The sequence below is a fragment of the Hemibagrus wyckioides genome, linkage group LG15, assembly GCF_019097595.1.
Source record: "Hemibagrus wyckioides isolate EC202008001 linkage group LG15, SWU_Hwy_1.0, whole genome shotgun sequence".
Lineage (NCBI taxonomy): Eukaryota > Metazoa > Chordata > Actinopteri > Siluriformes > Bagridae > Hemibagrus > Hemibagrus wyckioides.
This window is the reverse complement of record NC_080724.1, coordinates 21,318,769-21,340,172: the sequence shown is the minus strand read 5'-3', so window position 1 is coordinate 21,340,172 and position 21,404 is coordinate 21,318,769.

Below are 21,404 nucleotides of genomic sequence, written 5' to 3'. Positions count from 1 at the left end.
TAACATTCGTATTTAAATGACATTAATATTTAGATATTAATATTAAATACATTTATAAAATTCCTTTTTCACAGGAAGTTAAAAATGATTAAAAAAAGTACCTTGTGTGCAGTGTTTGCTAAATCGTCCAATAATGCAGCTCAGCCACTGCAGCTCATTGGACAAGCATTCATTTCTTGGGTTTGATCTCAAATATATCACATATTTATTCACATATTTATCTATGTATCATTTTCTAGAAAATGTTTTCATGGTCAAACTGAACTGAACAATTCTGTCAGATTCTGTCAAGTTTTGCTGATTTTTCGTCGTACCCTGCTGCACACGTTCATAAATATGAAATCTGCCGTAAATTTCCAAGTCATATATGCAGGTTTATATCTAGCCCCGCCCACAAAGCTCACAGGAAGGGGCGAAATGCGACTAAACATAAAATGAAAAAGCGTCTCATTTATTTTATATATCGTCCAATAATGCAGCTCGCTGCAGCTTGTTGTACACAAACTCATTACTTTTTAAGTCATTATTATTAAACAGCAGAGCTTTATAAAATGTTCTAAACGTTATATAAAGACATCATCCCTAACTCATCACCAGTTATATGATTTGAAGCCGATGGGCTGGGGTTATCGACGCGTTTTCCTGAACACTACAAATCTAGTTTGAAAGCTCAAACAAAGACTTTAATTTATTTTAGTTTTAGCTGAACTATTCTGAAAAGATGTAAATACAACAGCAGTTGTTATAGCGACCACGGATGACCTTATACAGCCTTGTACTGTGAAACCATAAGTATTCATTCTCAGAAATATCTATTTAAAAGAATCAGCATTTAATTATATTGAATGAAATTAAACACTCTGTAAAATTTGATCACGTTTGTAAAAGATTATCTTTATTATAAATACATAGTGTACTGTAATATTTATAGGAAATAGTGTAGAAAATAGTGTAAAAAAATCTAATTTAAAATGCAATATTTGAATTAAATAGATCAATAGATCATGCAAATATAATAATAATAATAATAATAATAATAACAATAATAATAAATAATAATAGTAATAAATATTAGATATAAATTATAATAGAATAGGAACATATTATTAATCACAATGTAATTTAAATCATTTATTCTAATATAAGTAGCTGCCATTCGTAAATTCTTTATGTGCTAATTATTAATATTTATAATCAACAACAACCCATAATTAATACTAATAAATCATTTATTTCATGCGCAGAGTGAACTTTATAAATAATAATAATTAAAATGATTAATTATGAAAGAATGGCTAGATGAAAAAAATTGTGACTATAATTGACTATAATTATAAAATAATATGAATTTATAGAGTATTAAAATGATTAGAATAAGTGACATAGAAACATCGTTTTGATTTCTGGATCTCGTCTGCAATCTAGTCATCGTAGATCAGAGAAGATCTTTAAACATCTTCAGTCCATACAAAGGTATAATCACACGCTATAATTACAATATAAACAATATTTAATTTCTAATTATTTAAGCTTTGTTATACAGGACACAGGAGACGAGTTCCTTTATGAGCGTTATCCACTCTGGTGAAAGAAATCAGCATGAAATCCTCTACAGTTTATTCCGGAACCTTTTAAAATACAACTTTTTTTCAAACCTATAAACTGTCCTGTCTGAGCTTTCCAATTCCCACAATCCTGTTCAAACAGGCATTACTGGGTCGTCCTGAACCATGCCAAGTTTTATAATTGACTGCAACCTAAAAAGGCAGAATTTAATATTTGTGTGAGATGAAATATATGCAAATACATGAAGCACTTCTAATTGTGAGCTTAATCAAAGAGCTTATTATTTTTTTCCTCAGAAGTGAAATCAAGGCATTTGGCACAAAGTTTAAGTGAAAAAGAGAACTTTTGCTGGATGTCCTAGTTCTACAGGAAATAAATTTTTATCCCGTTAGATGATTGTTTATATTGATCATAACTGAGATGAAGAAAGGATGTTTTTCAAAGCATCTTTTTTCATCCCAAACATCAAACCGTGACGTCCATCCAAACCGACTCCAGCCGTGAGCCTCGAGTCGCCTCTGTCCTCCATTCGTCCTTCTCTCACCTCCACCTCCACTCGGTTCCTCCTCCTTCTTTCTCCACATGACCCATCACGCTCGTGTCCACTCTTGGTGCGCTTAACGCCGCGCTCCCATCATCCACTGCCGAGTGACCTTCATCTCTCAGAGCGAGATGTAACGGTACAGACGTGACCTTTGACCTGTCCTTCTTAGATCAGACGTTGTCGAGATCCTGGAACCAGTCGGCACCTGTACCTGCCGGGACACAGTGAGCGCCGACGGCCAATCACAGGAGGAGCCGCCGTGACTAATCTCTTAATGCTTCTACAACTTCTCCAAGGTGACCGGTCTCACTCTGGGAACTTTTACTTTATGTAAATATTAAAGAGCAAACGGTGGACCATAGCAACATTTTTTTGGGGGGACTAGGTATCAATTCATGTAGAATTTTCAGTGTTTATTACATAGAGAATGAATTCCCTCTTTTGTAGCCTCCTCTAGATTCATTTGATGGTGTAGCAGTTACTAGAATCAGTTTATATTTTCTAAACAAAAATCGACTAAATCCTGCACTTTTCAATTTCTTCAGCTTGCTTTTATACTTTATTACCGTCCCATGCTAAATTTTGCTCCAGCATATTTGGTTCCGGTTGAATACGTAAAAACCAAACAAACACTAAGCATGAAGAAAAAGATTTCCTGTCACGTCCCCGGAGCTTAAGGTTTAGTCTGTAATTACCGCCGGAGGAATCTGGGATCATTTGTATGCTTTGTTTCTTCCCGGGTCATGGCACCATTTGTAACTTTTTCTCGTGTTGGGGAAGAAAATTATAGTTTGAACTGATTTTGAGGCTCATTTAAAAATTAAATTCCCTTTTCACACACGTCAGCATGAGCAGCAGCCGCTAGAACAGCTGCACCGATTCACGTTCCGGGTAGCGAAGCTAGCAAAGATACGCAGGAGATGATAATAACATCACATTATGGGTCTGCGGTGTCTAATTCGTGTCGGAGTTACAGTAAAACTCCCCTAGAGTCTCATATCCTCATCTCTTTATCCACACTCATCCTCGTTTCTGTCAGAGCTGTAATGAGGTGATCGGAGCGGCTTGTTATTAAGATGTAAGACTCGCTAAGTGCTACTCCTAATAATGCTATGCTAATCCTCATTCTATAACCCTCTTATTCCGTTCCGATCTGAACGAAACCAATTTGCATGCTAACGAAAACACAACTGTACAGAAATGACTTTTCGAACATGGATCTCGCTTTGCTTGAAGTGATTTATATAATGAATAGGGTTTTTTTTTTAATCCAGAGCCTATCCTAGGAACACGAGGTGTGAAGTGGGAACATAATACACCCTGGACAACTGAAGGACAAGCCAGGGCCAAAAAGTCTAAAAAAGACATTTTCAACATCAGGTTTGAAAGCTCTTTAGAAATCTTGTGTGGCTTATACATCAGAAAAGGTTTTTCTTTGGATAGTTGATGGTTCTTGGCTTTCTAAAGTGGTTCTACTTGGTTCCTGAACTGATAAAGAACCACAGATCTACACAACCTTTAACAATTCCCTCCAAACCCTAAGAGCATAAAGAGCAAATATTCACATCAGAGCTTGAGAAGGTTCTACTTTTTTTGCTGGACAGTTCCTTAGTAGATAGTTGAAGAACTTGCTAAAGACTAAAGATGGATGAATAGTTCCTCAATTATGTGTTGTTTTTGGATAGGAATCCATTCAGGAACCATTCTTTTCCTAAAGGTGGCATTTAGCCTTGTATACCATCACATGTATTTTGGTTCTTGCTTTAACAAAAATATATATTTTCAAGGGTTTGTTATGGAGGTAGATCCTCTACAGACATATACCTGTTTGGAGAAGTGGTAGCTCAACTGGTTAAGGTTCTGGATCGTTAACCAGAAGATCGAGGTTCAAGCTACCACCATTAAGCCCTTGAGCTAGGCCCCCAACCCACTGCATCATGGCTGTGCTCTGACCTCAACCCCCAAGGATGGGATATGTGAAAAAAGAATTTCACTCTGCAGTAATGTATGTGTGACAAATAAAGACAACTTAAAGGTAAACAAATGTGTGATATGAAGCATGCTAACTCCAGGTCAGATGGTCTTGTCTGATCTCTTCTACTGAAGCATGAGATCAGACAGATTTTTGGTCTAAAACGAATCAAAAGGCTAAGAAACAAATATTTTCAGGATTCTGCTCTTTACTCCAGCTGTTGCTGATATGTGAAATGAAATCTGTTGCATTCGATCAGAAAGGACTGTAAACTAGAAGCAGTTTAGTTAGAGATGTTTGGACTCCACTGAATATATTAAAAAGAAAAAAAACCACTAGGAATCTTAGCCTACATCAGCGACCCGATGCGCTGCAAGTTTCAGATCACTTCAGAAAATACACAAGCCAAACAGAGCAGATTAAATCCACACGCTAATGAGGCTAATTACAGCAGACAGGTGCCGACGACGAGGATGAGGTTCAGGGCAGAGCCACTGAGAGGAAAACAGGAAGTAAGAAGAGGATTATATAGCGATTCTGGTGTTGTGCTCTTATTAGCGAGTGTCATTCAAACGAATAATGAAATAATTAGTATGTCAGACAACTAATGAACACAATCCTTTAAATCTTTACACATTTAAGTTTGTCAGATTGTTGTTTATTTTACTGAAAACGCAGCCGCTAATCGTTCTGACATTAGTGAAGACCAGTCTTGTTTTTTATTTTATCATAAAACAAATTATTATAAGAATCATGTTTAACACAGAGAAATACACAAGATTAATTATCACACTGTGCTAATGGCTAAATGAAGGCCATTTGAAAGTTCTGCAAACATTTTACTCACACAGACAGATCACACATGCCAGTAGCATCTTGCTAAACAGACTAATAAAGTAAACAGTAAACAAACGAACTAGCATTACAGTAAAAAGGTTAAAATACAAATTATTTTTGTAATAAACAGGCTAAAACGTGAACTAGCATTGTAGTAAAGAGGCTAAAATACTAAGTAGCATTACAGTGAAAAGGTTAGAACAAAACTAGCATTACACTGAACAAAAGTTACAATAAACAGGCTCAATTACAAACTAGCATTATGATAACATAGGAAACATAGGAAGAATAGAACTATCATATTAAAATTAAAGACATGATAGATTATGAAAAACTCCAATAGTTATGTGTATCGGATATACATATACAAATATACATGCATATAAATACACTATATTGCCAAAAGTATTCGCTCACCCATCCAAATAATCAGAATCAGGTGTGAATCAGGTGTTCCAATCACTTCCATGGCCACAGGTGTATAAAATCAAGCACCTAGGCATGCAGACTGTTTTTACAAACATTTGTGAAAGAATGGGTCGCTCTCAGGAGCTCAGTGAATTCCAGCGTGGAACTGTGATAGGATGCCACCTGTGCAACAAATCCAGTCGTGAAATTTCCTCGCTCCTAAATATTCCACAGTCAACTGTCAGCTGTATTATAAGAACGTGGAAGTGTTTGGGAACGACAGCAACTCAGCCACGAAGTGGTAGGCCACGTAAACTGACGGAGCGGGGTCAGCGGATGCTGAGGCGCATAGTGCGAAGAGGTCGCCAACTTTCTGCAGAGTCAATCGCTACAGACCTCCAAACTTCATGTGGCCTTCAGATGAGCTCAAGAACAGTGCGCAGAGAGCTTCATGGAATGGGTTTCCATGGCCGAGCAGCTGCATCCAAGCCATACATCACCAAGTGCAATGCAAAGCGTCGGATGCAGTGGTGTAAAGCACGCCGCCACTGGACTCTAGAGCAGTGGAGACGCGTTCTCTGGAGTGACGAATCGCGCTTCTCCATCTGGCAATCTGATGGACGAGTCTGGGTTTGGCGGTTGCCAGGAGAACGGTACTTGTCTGACTGCATTGTGCCAAGTGTAAAGTTTGGTGGAGGGGGGATTATGGTGTGGGGTTGTTTTTCAGGAGCTGGGCTCAGCCCCTTAGTTCCAGTGAAAGGAACTCTGAATGCTTCAGCATACCAAGACATTTTGGACAATTCCATGCTCCCAACTTTGTGGGAACAGTTTGGAGCTGGCCCCTTCCTCTTCCAACATGACTGTGCACCAGTGACCAAAGCAAGGTCCATAAAGACATGGATGACAGAGTCTGGTGTGGATGAACTTGACTGGCCTGTACAGAGTCCTGACCTCAACCCGATAGAACACCTTTGGGATGAATTAGAGCGGAGACTGAGAGCCAGGCCTTCTCGTCCACCATCAGTGTGTGACCTCACAAATGCGCTTCTGGAAGAATGGTCAAAAATTCCCATAAACACACTCCTAAACCTTGTGGACAGCCTTCCCAGAAGAGCTGAAGCTGTTATAGCTGCAAAGGGTGGACCGACGTCATATTGAACCCTATGGATTAGGAATGGGATGTCACTTAAGTTCATATGCGAGTCAAAGGAGGTGAGCGAATACTTTTGGCAATATAGTGTATATATATATATATATATATATATATATATATATATATATATATATATATATATAAATAAAAGATAAAAAATATATAAATAATATATATGTATAAACATCTATAATATATAGTATAGTGTGTATATATATATATATTACAAACTAGCATTACAAATAAACAAATTACAATAAACAGAATGAATTATGACCTAGCATTATGATAAACAAACTGAATTACACACCAGCATTATGATAAACAGAATAAATTACCAACTAGCATTAGGATAAACAGGCGAAAACACAAACTAGCATTACGATAAACAGGCTAAATTACAAACTAGAATTACAGTAAAGAGGTGAAAATGCAACCTAGCATTAGCAAATTACAGACTAGCATTTTAGAACACAAAAAAAGTAATTACCACCAGGAAAAGTAGAGAATTAGTGGCTAAAACACGAACTATCATGGTATTAAAAGTTCAAATCAGATGAAAAACTCACAACGGTGTCCAAACTTCATATGATATTTATGCCAACAAAAGAGTCACACGTTTGTCTCGCGCTTTGTTCATTCAGAAGGTCATGTGACTCGTTAGCTAAACCCCGCCTGCAGGTACCCGTCGTGCGGCTGAGCAGCCGTGATAATGACTCTTAGTGTGCTGATAAAAACCCGTGTGTAGTTCCACTCGTCCTCAGCTTTCCTCAGCTGGAAGATTAAGAGGAGCTGTGGTTATCTTCGAGCCTGCTAGGTCTCCGTACGGATCGTAGCCAGTGTTTATCTCTCGTTTGGACTGCGCGACTTCCCCCTCCACCCTAAAGACATCTAATCTCTGCCTAGTGATTCTCGCTAGTTCATTAGGAGCACTTCCAGCTCTGGCAATTTAGCACTGGGGTTTCATGGAGCTGAAAATGGTGTTTTGCACAGCGCTAATTGGCTTCATTTTGCAATGCTAATTATCTACACACACACACACACACACACACATACTCTCACATGCACACACACACATTCACACACATTCACACACACAAAGAAACAAATATTGATGAATCCCACATCTCGGTAGACGCTCGCTCAATGCTATCAGTCAGATTAATTCGTTTACTTGGAAAGCTAATCTGTCAAAAAGAATCTCCAGATACAGAGCAAAAGCAAACAAATCTGATTATGCAAATGAAGATGGGGGAAAAATAGGCTCTATCAGCATTTTTATCATAATCATCTGATAGAAATTAAATCTATAATAAGAACACGACGGGTTAAACAAAGGAAATGGCTAAAACAGGAGCTAGCATTGTACTAAACCGGCTAAAATACAAACTAGCATTACTGTGAACAGGCTAATGAAATAGAGCAACAATAAACAGGATAAATTAAAAACTAGCATTATGGTGAACAGGCTAATAAAATAGAGTTACGATAAACAGGTTAAATTAGAAACTAGCATTAAATCACATTAACCAGACTAGTCATGAGCTAGTAAGCAAGCTAAAACACAAACTAACGTTATAGAAAATCGTCTAAAATATAAACTAGGATTATAAATAAGTGAAACGTGTGAAAACAAATTTGCATTATGATAAAGAAACTAAAATAATAAACAAATAACAAATAAACTTGTTGCTCAGGCTAGCGATGGATTGTTTTTAATGAGCTCGCTAAAGCCGTTTTTTATTATATTCAAGCAGATCTTGTGCTAACGTCACTTAGTTCATCACGGCGTACAGGTTTCCGTAAATTAAATTAATTCTGTGTTTATTTTCGTGTGAGAAACTTTCATTTTTAAAAGTCTTTCAAGCGTTTGTGTTAAAAACCCAGCGTCAGGGGGACGACATAGCATTGACGCAAGACTCACAAACACGATAGCGGTGATGAGGTAGAAACGTTAACATGAAAAACAGCTCAAGCTCACGATGAAGAAGGTTTGTATTAATGCCGTGGCGTAAACAATTAACGACATAAACAGAACGTTTTTTTTTTAATCGTTAGATTCTGTTAATTCGATTCGGCTAATATTCTATTGGGATCTTGTACAGAGTGACACAAAAACAACATTTGAAAATTCTTATTAGTGAATTTAAAAAATAATACTAATTTAGACAGAACATTTCTCCTGAAGTTGTTTTTGTTTGTTTATTTGTTTGTTTTATTTTTACCTTTTTCAGTTGCTACTCAGTGATTATTTTGATCACGATTCCTTTTTTTTCTTCTCTCCTACAGGAACTCAGTCCTTGCAACTCTTCAGCTTTTGAACCGTGGTTTGTTTTGATAGTGACGAATCCCCTCAGAGCTTTCGTTTGCATGCTCAGCACATCTCATGCTCCAACTTCCTGCTTCTGTCTCCGCCCCTTTGCGCCGTCACATGTCTTTGGTACTTGTCACAGAGTCTTCTGCATGTTTTTCTGCTGCGGTTGCTAATTAGCATGTTTTTATTCCGTGGAGTTTCAGTGTGCTGATGCTAAGTTTCTTTTCATGCAGCGTGAGACTCTTTCCCTTTATTTCCTCTATTCCTCTTTCCCAGCTTCCTAGCACTGGTTTGATTTCCCTGGTTCTGACCTCACGTCCTGTCTCACATCCTGTTATTCTGGATGTTTCTCTTTTCATACTACCTGACTGTCTGCTGTGTTTGTGGACCTTCAGAACATCATCACATCTGGATGGAGCACATCTCTCCTGTGTATTCATTTAATCACCATCTGGATGCAGGACTTTTGAAAAATTCCGAAAATATGTAAAAAAAAAAAGCCCTAACTAACCAAACAACAACAAAAAACAAATACTGTCCCAATAAATAAATAAATGAGTACACACTCACACACTGCAAAAATAAGTAAGTAAATAAATACATAAAAAATAAATAACATTAAAAACTATACCCTAGCATGTGATAATATCTTAAATATGTTTAAAGTTAATCTAATAATTTTCAGTTTATTTCAAACCCATTGAAACATGGGTGTGTCAGTTGGAGGGGTGTGTCATTTGGGGTGTGTCAGTTGAAGAGGTGTGTCATCAGTTGGAGGGGTGTCACAGTTGGTAGTGTGTGTCAGTTGTGGGTGTGTCAGTTGTAGGGGGTATGTCAGTTGGTGGTGTGTGTCAGTTGGAGGGGTCTGTCCGTTGTAGAGGTGTGTCAATTGAAGGAGGTTTGTCATTTGGAGGGGTGTGTCAATTGGAATGGGTGTGTCAGTTGGAGGGGTGTCACAGTTGTAGGGGTGTGTCAGTTCTAGAGATGTGTCACCTGTAGGGGTGTGTCAGTTCTAGAGGTGTGTCAGTTGTAGCAGGTGTCTCAGTAGGAGGGATGTGTCAGTTGTAGAGGTGTGTCAGCTGGAGGGGTGTGTCAGTTGGAGTGGTGTGTCAGTTATAGGGGTGTGTCAGTTGCAGGGGTGTGTCAGCTGTAGGGGTGTGTCAGTTGTAGAGGTGTGTCAGATATAGAGGTGTGTCAGTTCTAAAGATGTGTTATTTGTATGGGGTGTGTCAGTTGTTGGGGTGTGTCAGTTGTAGGAGGCGTCTCGGTGAGAGGGGTGTGTCAGTTGTAGGAGGCGTCTCAGTGGGAGGGGTGTGTCAGTGAGACAAAATGGTGGAATAAATATCTGTAGTTGTGTGAATAAGTAAATAATATAATTCTGAAAAGTGTAAAAGTGTAAATTTTTAAGATTTTCAATAAAAGTGCTAATTTCCTGCAGAAACCAGGACAGCTTTACACACATACAATATAATCTGTTACAGTAAACTTTACTACATAAATTTATTAAAAACATAAAAAGCCAAACACAAATGGATGTGCGTTCTTTCTTCTTCATTTCCCAGAAGTCGAGTAAAGAAAACCTCGCTGGATTTCTGTAGTTAATTAAGAGGATGTCCATCTCTCTCTGACCACAGTGACCCGAACGCCCTTGATGTCGTAATTCCGACTTCCCGGGAGAATGTATAGTAACGGCGTCTGTACCGCCGGGTTTCTGTACGGAAAGCGATGATGTATCAGCGCCGCTGTTCTCTCCCACATCGTCTCCTGTTCAATTATTTTCAGATTCTCCAGATTTTTTCCTCTCCATAGATTTTCAGAAATGCAAATAAAAAAAAAAAAATAAAAAAAAAAAATAAAAAATAAAAAAATCTGAAGACATGAGTGAGTATATTCATATTCTTCTCATTTCCTCCTGCTGATGCAAGACTCCCTCCTTCAGCACTTATGCTGTTCCTCCTGAGAACGACTTTAACAAACAGTAAAAACTTTGACTTTTAATGAACTTATTTACTCTAAATGAACATTCAGGAAGTAGTAAACTGACTAGCTGAGAAAGTTCTGAAATATTTGTTCACCAAGAGGGGGCGCTGTCTTACAACACTGACGACTTTAAATGAAGCTTTACATCCTCTCCTTATCTCACCCTCTTGTTTTCCCATCCTCTCCTCTAATCATCCTCTCATCCTGTCCACCTCTCTTTCTCACCTCTACTCATCCTCTCCTCCTCTCTTCCTCCCCTTGCCTTATCCTCTCGACCTCTCTTCTACTCATCCTCTCCTCCTGTCCACCTCTCTTTCTCTCCTCTACTCACCCTCTCATCCTCCCCTCCATTTCTCATCCTCCCCTCCCCTCATTTTCTCCTTATCTCATCTTCTCATCATCTCCTGTACTCATACTGTCCTCCTCTCCTCTAACATCCTTTCCTCATCCTCTCCTCTTCAGCTCTTCTCATCATCTCCTCTATTCATCCTCCACTCCTCTCTTCCTCTCATCCTTTCCTTCTATGATCCACTCCTCCTATCATCTTCTCAAACTCTCCTCTCTTCATTCTTCACTCCTCTCCTCCTGTATTCCTCTCATCCTCTGCTCTTTTCATCATCTCATCCTCTTTTCCTCACTTCTCATCCTCTCATGAGTAGGTGAACTGAAAGATGGAGAAGAGAGCAAAGGCAGAGATCAATTGAGAGAGGAGAGAGAAAGGCCAAGAGAAGTGAGAATGAAGAGAGGAGAGAGAGAGAGAAACTGTGTGTATAAAGAGAAAGAGAGAGGGAAGAGAGGAAAGAGAGGGGGTGGGGGAAGAGAGGAAAGAGAGGGGGTGGGGGAAGAGAGGAGAAAGCAGATAGAGTAGAAAAGGAATGATGAGAGAGGGAAGAGAGAAGAGAGGAAAGTGAGGAGAAAAGGAAGAGGTGAGAAAGGAAAGAGAGTAGAGAGGGAAGAAAGATGAAAGGGAAGAGAGGGAAGTGAAGAGAGAGGGAAGAGAGGAGAAAGGGAAGAGAGGAGAGAGAGAGGAGAGAGGGAACAGAGGAGTAATGCAAGAGGAAATAGGGGGAAGACAGGAAAGAGGGAAGAGAGGAGAAAGGGAAGAGAGGAGAGAGAGAAGAGAGGAGAAAGGGAAAAGAGGACAGATGGAATAGAGGGTAGTGAGGAGAAAGGGAAGATGGAAGAGAGGGAAGAGAATAGAAAGGGAAGAGAGGAGAAAGGGAAAAGAGGACAGAGGGAATATAGGGTAGTGAGGAGAAAGGGAAGATGGAAGAGAGGAGAAAGGGAAGAGAGGAGAAAGGGAATAGAGGAGAAAAGGAAGAGAGGATGGGATGAGACAGATGGTGAGACAGAAGCGGCGTTGTGGATGTGAAGGGGAAAATCACAGCTCTGGTGTGTAATCTCAGGAGACTGCTCGGGGCTCACTGTAGGGCACGACAGCGGCGCTCAGGCTGAACAGCAGGGGAAGTGAGGAACCTTCTGCTCACTGATTGGAGAGGAATTAGGGAGGAACTCGCACCCTTGGAAGGGACCATTAGTGTGATTCAGGAAGGGAGGAGAGTGTGAGGCGTGATTACTGTCCCACTAACCGCTGTAGCAGGGATCAAACCTCGAGCTGGGATTCAACTTCCTTTAGCTTTCTCTCTTTCTGGAGCTGAAAAATGCAACAGATTAAAAAACAAACAACACGTCTCCATTAACCCCATTAACCCCATTAACCATTAACCCCATTAACCATTAACCCCATTAACCAAATTAAAACACAGAATTAGCATTACAACAAAAAAAAGCTGGATCACAGAACACCAAACTAGCATTTCAGTAAACAAGCTAGAACACCAAACTAGCATTATGACAAACAAGCTAGAACACAGAACACCAAACTAGCATTATAGTGACTTTGCCAGAACACCAAATTAGCCTTAAAGTAACCAATCTAGAACACCCAACTAGCATTATAGTAAACAAGCTAGAACACCAAACTAACGCTACAGTAAACAAGCTAGAACACAGGTCACAAAACTAGCATTACAACAAACAAGCTAGGACACAGAACCCAAACTAGTGCTAAACTAAACAAGCTAGGACACGGAACACAAAACTAGCATTACAGTAAACAAGCTAGAACACCAAACTAGCATTATAGTAAACAAGCTTGAATGCCAAACGAGTGCTAGAGTAAACAAGCTAGAACACAGAAGACCAAACTAATGCTAGAGTAAAAAATCTCCTAAAAAATCTTATCATTAAACTCTTCATTCTTTGTCCTTTGACAGGAACCACAACAGGATGTGAGAGATTTAAATATTATTTTTAATGTTTATTATTATATTGTTTCTTTAAAGAACAGATTTAAGCATCAACATGAACGGATTTGGTCTTCATGCTAACAGCTTGACATTATTAGCTGCAGCAATCTTTTCCTAATTGGTGGAAGCTGATCCATCATATATTTAAAAGTACAAATATGTCACTTTTTTTTTTTCGCTAAGAGTTTAGATTTGCCCCCTGCATTCTCCTCACAGCTAATTGCTAGCACATCCCTCCATCTCAGTGAGAAAGGTTAAAGAGCTGTACACATGTCCTGCCGTGTTTATGAAGTCTCTCATTATATCATTTCAAACCGCTGCTTATTGCCGTAACGTTGTCAAACGCTTCGGTGGGTCCGGGAGAGCCGGAGCGAGCAAACAAGACCTTCTTCATTAAACTACAGACAAGTGGCTTCTTCATCACGCCGGGGTTCGAGAGGACGGGACGCGAGACCACCATCTCTCACACATGCTTCATAAAGCCTTTAATGAGGGGAACGTGAGATAGTTACAAGCTTTTAGCGTGAGTTGAACAAAAACTTGGGTGTAGATTTAGTTTGAACTTGTTTGAATTTTCCTCTATCTATCTATCTATCTATCTATCTATCTATCTATCTATCTATCTATCTATCTATCTATCTATCTATCTATCTATCTATCTATCTATCATGCATGACATTCAGAGTGAACAACCTCGTTGTTGTTGATGATGTTGAGATCTAGTTAAATAAAATGTAGCTAATATAATGCAAGCCTGTTTATCACTAAGTTGATATATAGCAATAAATTAGCTAGCTGGAAGGAAGGGAGGGGTGGTGAGAGGGAAGAGAGAGAGAAGAGAGAGAGAGAAGAAAGAGAAGGGGGAGAATGAGAGGAAACAGATAGACAAGAGAGCGATAGAGAAGAGTGGGAAGAGGGAGGAGAGAGATAGGGAAGAGAGAGAAAAGAAATAGAGAAGAGAAAGTGATAGGGAAGAAAGGAGAGAGATGAAACAGAGAGAAGAAAGGGAGAAGAGAGAAAGAGAAGAGAGATAAGAGAGACAGGGATGAGAGAACAGAAAGAGGAAAGTGAGAAATGATAGAGGGAGAGAAGAGAAAGCAGAGAGATCAGAGAGAGAGGTAGGGCAAGAGGAAAGAGAGAGATGAGAGATAACGAAGAGAGAGAAGAGAGACAGGGAAGAGAGACAGGGCAGAGTGAGAAGAGAAAAAAGGAAGAGAGAGAGATAGATAGGGGAGACAGAGAAGTGAGACATAGAAGAGAAATAGGGAAGAAAAAGAAAAGAGACAGGAAGAGAGAGAAGAGAGACATGGGTGAGAGAACAGAAAGAGAAGAGTGAGAGTTGATAGAGGGAGAAGAGAGAAGGAAGAGAGAGGGGGAGAGCAAGAGGAAAGAGAGTGAAGAGAGCGACACAAGGCTATTTTCACTAATCTGTTATATTGATAGTTAAGGCTAAATTGCATTGAGTTAGCTAGCTAAAAGAAACGAAAAGAGAGAGAGGGAAAGGAGCAAGAAAAAGAGAGAGAGAGGGAAGAGAGAAAGCAGGTTTAGTAACAAAACGAAACAAACTAATCATTAAAATCATTATAACGATGATTGCAGATTGTTTGTGTAATGTTATTTATTCACTTCACACAGCAGCTGGATCTGTGAGTTTACTGATATGAGCTCATGCTGAATATAACAAAACTCACATTCCTAGAAGACTGTTTCATCCATCTGGAGATGAGGATCTTTGTAAACCAGACGCATGACAGCACAGAGAACTGTAGCAGACCTCTCAAAGAGCTTCACATCCAGAGACAGGCATTTCACGCACGGCTGCCGTGAGCTACATTACAACACGGAGGGAAAAGGAAGAGGCCTGACTGATGGGCCAAGACAGAAAGATCAAGTGTTTCAGACAGCAGACGGGAGGAGAAGAGAAGACACCTTGCCGCTAGAGAAGACTTCCTCCCGCTGGTCATATTTGTCAAAGTCAAACGCAGCGGTGTGTAATCAATTCACACGGAGCGAGGACAAACGGCCCGAGCGTCCCACCAAGAGACGTCCGCCTGAGAGAGACAACGAGGGACAAAAGCATGCAGTCTGAGGTTTGACAGAAATGGCGGGAAGCAGCTTTTACACAAACACGGCCATGCTGTTGCTCCGAGCGAAGGTGAGCCTCGGTACCTGCTGCCTCCGAGACAAAAGGTCAAACAAAATTGTCTTACGGATGAAAGGGAGGAGATGAAAGGACTTTAAGAGATACGACTGCACTAACAGACTGCAACATAATTCAGTAAAGTTTAATACCTCAGGAATAGCTGTTTACTGTTAGTAAGAGGTGTGGCTTCTGTGTATCAGTCTCAGTGAAGGAGGTGTGACCTTTGTGTATCAGTCCCAGTGAAGGAGGTGTGGCCTCTGTATATCAGTCCCAGTAACAGAGGTGTGGCCTGTAGGCCAGTCAGTCTCAGTGAACAAGATGTGGCCTCTATGTCTGTGAGTTTCAGTAAAGAAGAGTGATATGTAGGCCAGTTAGTCTCAGTCAAGGAGGTGTTGCCTTTGTGCATCAGTCCCAGTGAAGGAGGTGTGGTCTCTGTGTCTGTGAGTTTCAGTGAAGAAGGTGTGGCCTCTGTGTCTCTTACACCCAGTGAAGGAAGTGTGGCCTGTCATTCCGTGTCTGTCTACTACTGTGTCTGTCATTCCCAGTGAAGGAGGTGTGGTTTCTGTACCTGTCAGTCTCAGTAAAGGAGGCATGGCCTGTAGCTCTGAATAAAAGTAGCATAACCTTGGTAGCCAGTAAATGCAAGTTAATGTCCAGTAAAGCTGTGACCTCTGATTGCTAGTTGCAGTAAAAGGTCATGTTTGTGCCTGTCAACCCCAGTGAAAGGGGCGTGGCCAATGCACCTACCTATTCTTTGTATATCTCTGAACTGACATCTAGTGTATCATTAAAGGCTTCATACTAGTTGTTAGTCCTTTAGTTCCCAGCGTGGCTGCTCTAGAACACTGAGAGTCCAGCATTAGTCTCCAAGCACTTTATATTATTTCACTCTCACTCTGAGCCATCAGCCAAATGACTAAAAGTATATGTAGATATTTTTACCAGCTTTAATACTATACACAGGAAAAATACTGAGGGGAAAAAAAAAAAAAAAAAAATATATATATATATATATATATATATATAAAAAGCTAAAGTTCTTTTAATATGTGAGGAATTTCCATGCGACCACTTTCGCAGTAATTCCACTTTGTGACTCTTAGCGGCTGAAAATCAACACCCACGACGAGCGGCATGAGTGCTCTGACATTTTCAACGCGGTCCCTTCGGCCCCGTAATGCTCCCAACTATCATTTTAATGCCATTTTGAACAGTAAGAGCAAATTAAACAAATAGCACCCGCTGCACCGCGTCCCCACTCAGCAGAGCAATTACAGGGAAAAGGAAAAGAAAAGAACAGCCACGTACTAAAATAACATTTCCAAGAAAACGCTTATTGTATGCCGTGATATTTAAAACAGAATCGACGTGTTATAGCTTATGTTCTTATTGTACACAGAAAGTAGAGGAGCGGTTAATGGATGATAATAACGGGAAGACGGAGTAATGGAGGTCATCTGACCCTGAAACTGAAATATCTTTCAGTTTCTTTTCGAGAATGGAGTGAGCTAAGTGAACAGGTGTCAGTCTGAATGACATAAAGTGCACAAATTTGTTCTGATGCAAAAAAAACCAACAACCCAAAACTATTGAAAATCCTTGGAACACCAGGTATGAGGCAGGAATAGATGCCAGTCCATCTCAGGGCACTACGCTGACACCTTCTCACGCTTTTTCCCACCTTGCTGCGATTCCGAGACGCTAATCCACCTCCGGGCATGTCACTGAAATGTTTTTTTTTTTTTACATTTATTTATCTTTTCAGAGTGTGTTTTCTCCTAACTTTATTTCACACACACCCTTCAGCGCTGGGATTGACCCATTGCGCTCGTCAGTGGCGATCAAAATTCCAGACTCGCAGTCAAACTTTTAATCCTCTGTAGTTCATGCTCGGAGCGTGTTAGCATTCCCGGTTGACTCGTGTTTGTTTGCGGAGTGCGGCAGTGTAAACACAGGCGCCTCCTAATTGCACATATCCATCTCAAACACTAGAGGAGTGCAGACAGGATTATCAGAATCCCTCCCCGAGTAGAAATCGATAGACGGTGTGAGGAGGAAGGGAGCGACGGAGGAAGGGAGCGACGGAGGGAGGGAGTTAGGGGTCAAGGCGAGGCGAAAAGGAAAGCCCGAGCGACTGAGCGGAGTCAGGAAGTGTGAAATGCGGCGTGGCCTCGCCTGTCGAACCTCACCTCAGTGCACCGCTTATCCACCCCTTTGGTGTTTTTGATCTTTTCCGTCTGTTATTGAGCTTTAATCCCTACATCCCTCACCATAATGCTGCTGTTTACTCGCTTATGTGTGAGCACAAGGACAAATAAACATTTCAAACGAGACTTAGTCAAAACCGCAAAGGAGCTACCGATGGTGGAGGTGGTGGTGGAGGCAGGTGGGTTTGAGGGGGACGAAAGAAAGCACGCAGAGGATTTGGGGAATTTCCGCATTTTTCTCACCATCCCGAAGAAGCTGTGCTGTGATTACGGAGAGCCGCATGTGAAAAACTCTCCTGCTGCTGACGCCAATTAGACTCTGACAGGGGAAATCAGAGTGTGATTGCAGAGCAGCACTCGTTTCCTGTGAACTCATGCTTCAAAACCCGAGCGCTGAAAAGCTCCCTTTTTACTGCTTGCTGGACCAAAAAGGATACAGGAACCTGAGAACCAGGGAACCAGAGAACTTCCATAATGTGTTTTTTTTAAAATAAACAACACCATAGAATAAGCAATGAAGTGCGCTGTATCTTTTTTTTTTTTTTTTTTTGCATCTGACCAAATTTCACATAAACCAGAAGGTTCCCTAAAGAACCTTTGACGCATAGTTCTTTAACTACTTTTCTATGGAGACCTCAATAAACCAATGAATCCCTTTTGCCTTGATGCATCTTATCTTAGGAACTAAAACACAGTGTCACACTGTTAAAGGAAAATAATCGTAATGGAATGAATTTTCTAGAAGAACAGCTCATTTCTATAGTAACAGCTCAGTTAGAGGGACTTGTATGGCAGATACGGAAGGAGTCTCCGGCGTTGGCGCTTTGTAGCGCTCAGAGGTAATGCTGCAAGCTCATCAATGCCTCCTGACCAATCAGAATCCAGGATTCAGGAGCACTGTGTAACTTCCTAACTAATAATACTTCTTTATATTCCTTCATTTGTGATGATTACGTGCATTAGGATTCACTCATTATCATATCTGCTCACTTTTGATCATGAGTTTAAAGTATTCTGTGTGTGTGTTTGTGATGATGATGAGCACAGTGGCCCTGTGAAGCTTAGCATCGAGACGCTCTATGAATATTCAGTGTTTCTGGCTTGAAAGAACTGGCAGCGTAACGACTTGCACATGGAAATGTTTTGAGTCAGTTTTTCACTCGGTGTAAAAGATGCTGCAGGAGAGAGAGACGCGCAAGAAAATGTCCGACTCGGGCATATGGAAAATTAATCACACAATACATCAAGACGGCAGAGAGAGAGAGAGAGAGAGAGAGAGAGAGAGAGAGAGAGAGAGCGGAGGTTAACGATTAGCGCTTAATGTTTTCAGCCGTGGTGTTTAAACCAGACACAACATGGCTGCTTTAACATCCTGTTTGTTTTGGCTCGAGACACAAAGAGCCGCCATGTTGCTGCCAAATGTTTCATGACTACATGAGCACACTTTCATTTCAAATAATTTCTTTAACATATATTTCACAGACACGGGGTTTCTCTCTGATTTTTAATCCCCATCAGGCTGTTCTTTTACTTTTTTTTAATAGATTTTTTCACATACACTATATTGCCAAAAGTTTTGGGACACCCCTCCAAATCATTGAATTCAGGTGTTGTTTTTCAGGGGTTGGGCTTGGCCCCTTAGTTCCAGTGAAAGGAACTCTTAATGCTTCAGCTTCATACCAAGACATTTTGGATAGAACACCTTTGGGATGAATTAGAGTGGAGACTGTGAGCCAGGCCAAAACTGGGATGTCTGCCTTTACATGCACATGAATGTAATATGGAGTTGTCCCGCCCTTTGCAGCTACAACAGCTTCAACTCTTCTGGGAAGGCTTTCCACAAGGTTTAGGATTGTGTTTATGGGAATTTTTGACCATTCCTCTAGAAGTGCATTTGTGAGGTCAGACACTGATGCTGGACGAGAAGGTCTGGCTCACAGTCTCCACTCTAATTCATCCCAAAGGTGTTCTATGGGGTTGAGGTCAGGACAGTCAAGTTCCTCCACACCAAACTCACTCATCCATGTCTTTATGGACCTTGCTTTGGTCACTGGTGTGCAGTCATGTTGGAACAGGAAGGGGTCATCCCCAAACTGTTCCCACAAAGTTGGGAGCATGAAATTGTCCAAAATGTCTTGGTATGAAGCTGAAGCATTAAGAGTTCCTTTCACTGGAACTAAGGGGCTGAGCCCAACCTCTGAAAAACAACACCTGAACTCAGTGATTTAGAGGAATGAAGTAAATGTATACATTTACTTCTTCTACAGACTTGAGTAGCTTGTACTGGTTAATATGAAAGTAGACATTCAGGACTTTAAGAATTTCAGAAGTATTTCTGCTTTTCCCTACACTACTAGGAGCAATATTCATAGAAAAGTTCCAAAAAAACAAACAACAAAAAAAATGGTTATTTTTTCCACTCAAATGTTTGTATCTTCAAAGTAAATGTTGATCTCAAACCCATTTCTGCTCTCTGAGATGCTCCAAGTGCTTGTTCATCAAAAAAGCAGCTCAAAACACAGAGGGCAAAACACATGTCTAAAACACAACGAAAGCCGTTTTAGATCAGACTCAGCCTGAACATCATTCATTTGTTTACACTGAAATGAAAACGTCTTCATAAGACTCTGGGTAAATGCATCTGCCAAAAGCCGTAAATGTAAAGTAATGAATAAAAACTTGTGTCATGTTGTTATAGGAAACTAATCAACGTAGTGGAATGAAGCTGTTGAATTTATGTCTATTCTGTTATTCTGTACACACTCTCTTTCTCTTTGGGTTTTCTTTTTTTTTTTCAGATTTATTCACAACCTGCTTCTGTTATACCACAAACCCGTTTCTATTTCTGCTAAACTACGCTGTGTGATTTAATGAAAAGTCAGGCGGCGGAGTCAGGCAGCGGGATTACGCTAAAATCCGAGCGGGAACTTTCGCAGATAAATGAAGGAATAAAGGCTGCGACGGCAGATTGGTTCGAGGAAACAGTTCATTTTCCCTTTATAAACATTTTATCCAGCCATCCATTCTGTCTAAGCTGCTATTCTAAATTCACACAATGTACACACACACACACACAGATCTGAGTTCCTGACGGCCGTCGCATCCCAGACACAAAGCCGGTATGTTTGCTCGGATTATCACAGAGTCTGATCCCCATTCACATCTTCTGGACCGAACCCCTCTCAGGTTCCTCTGGAGTTTATTTCTGAGCTTTATTACTCCTAGCTCTTCTTTACTTGGCAGCTCTCACATGCCATACGCTGTTTCTTTCACACCTTCACTGATATGGAGTCATGTTATAAATACAACAGAATTCTGAATTCTTCTGTGCTTCAGTAAGATGGTGTGACTTCAGGAGACGTTTCTCCAGTGAAAGGATACACACACACACACACACAAAGAGACACACAGCCATGAACACACATACACAGACACGTACACATAGAGACAGACACAGAACACAGAAAGATAGAAAGAAAAAGGCAGAGACATGAAGAGAGCATCAGAGAAAGAAAGAAAGAAAGAAAGAAAGAAAGAAAGAAAGATTTAATTAATTAAAATTGTTAGAAATCAGGGGGTCTTTATGTTAAAGCTAGATGTCAGGTGTGTCCTGGTGTAGAGATGTGTCCTGGTGTAGAGGTGTGTCCTGGTTTAGAGATGTGTCCTGGTGTAGAGGCATGTCCTGGTTTAGAGATGTGTCCTGGTTTAGAGGTGTGTCCTGGTTTAGAGGTGTGTCCTGGTTTAGAGGTGTGTCCTGGTTTAGAGATGTGTCCTGGTGTAGAGGTGTGTCCTGGTTTAGAGATGTGTCCTGGTTTAGAGGTGTGTCCTGGTTTAGAGATGTGTCCTGGTTTAGAGGTGTGTCCTGGTGTAGAAATGTGTCCTGGTTTAGAGGTGTGTCCTGGTTTAGAGATGTGTCCTGGTTTAGAGGTGTGTCCTGGTTTAGAGATGTGTCCTGGTTTAGAGGTGTGTCC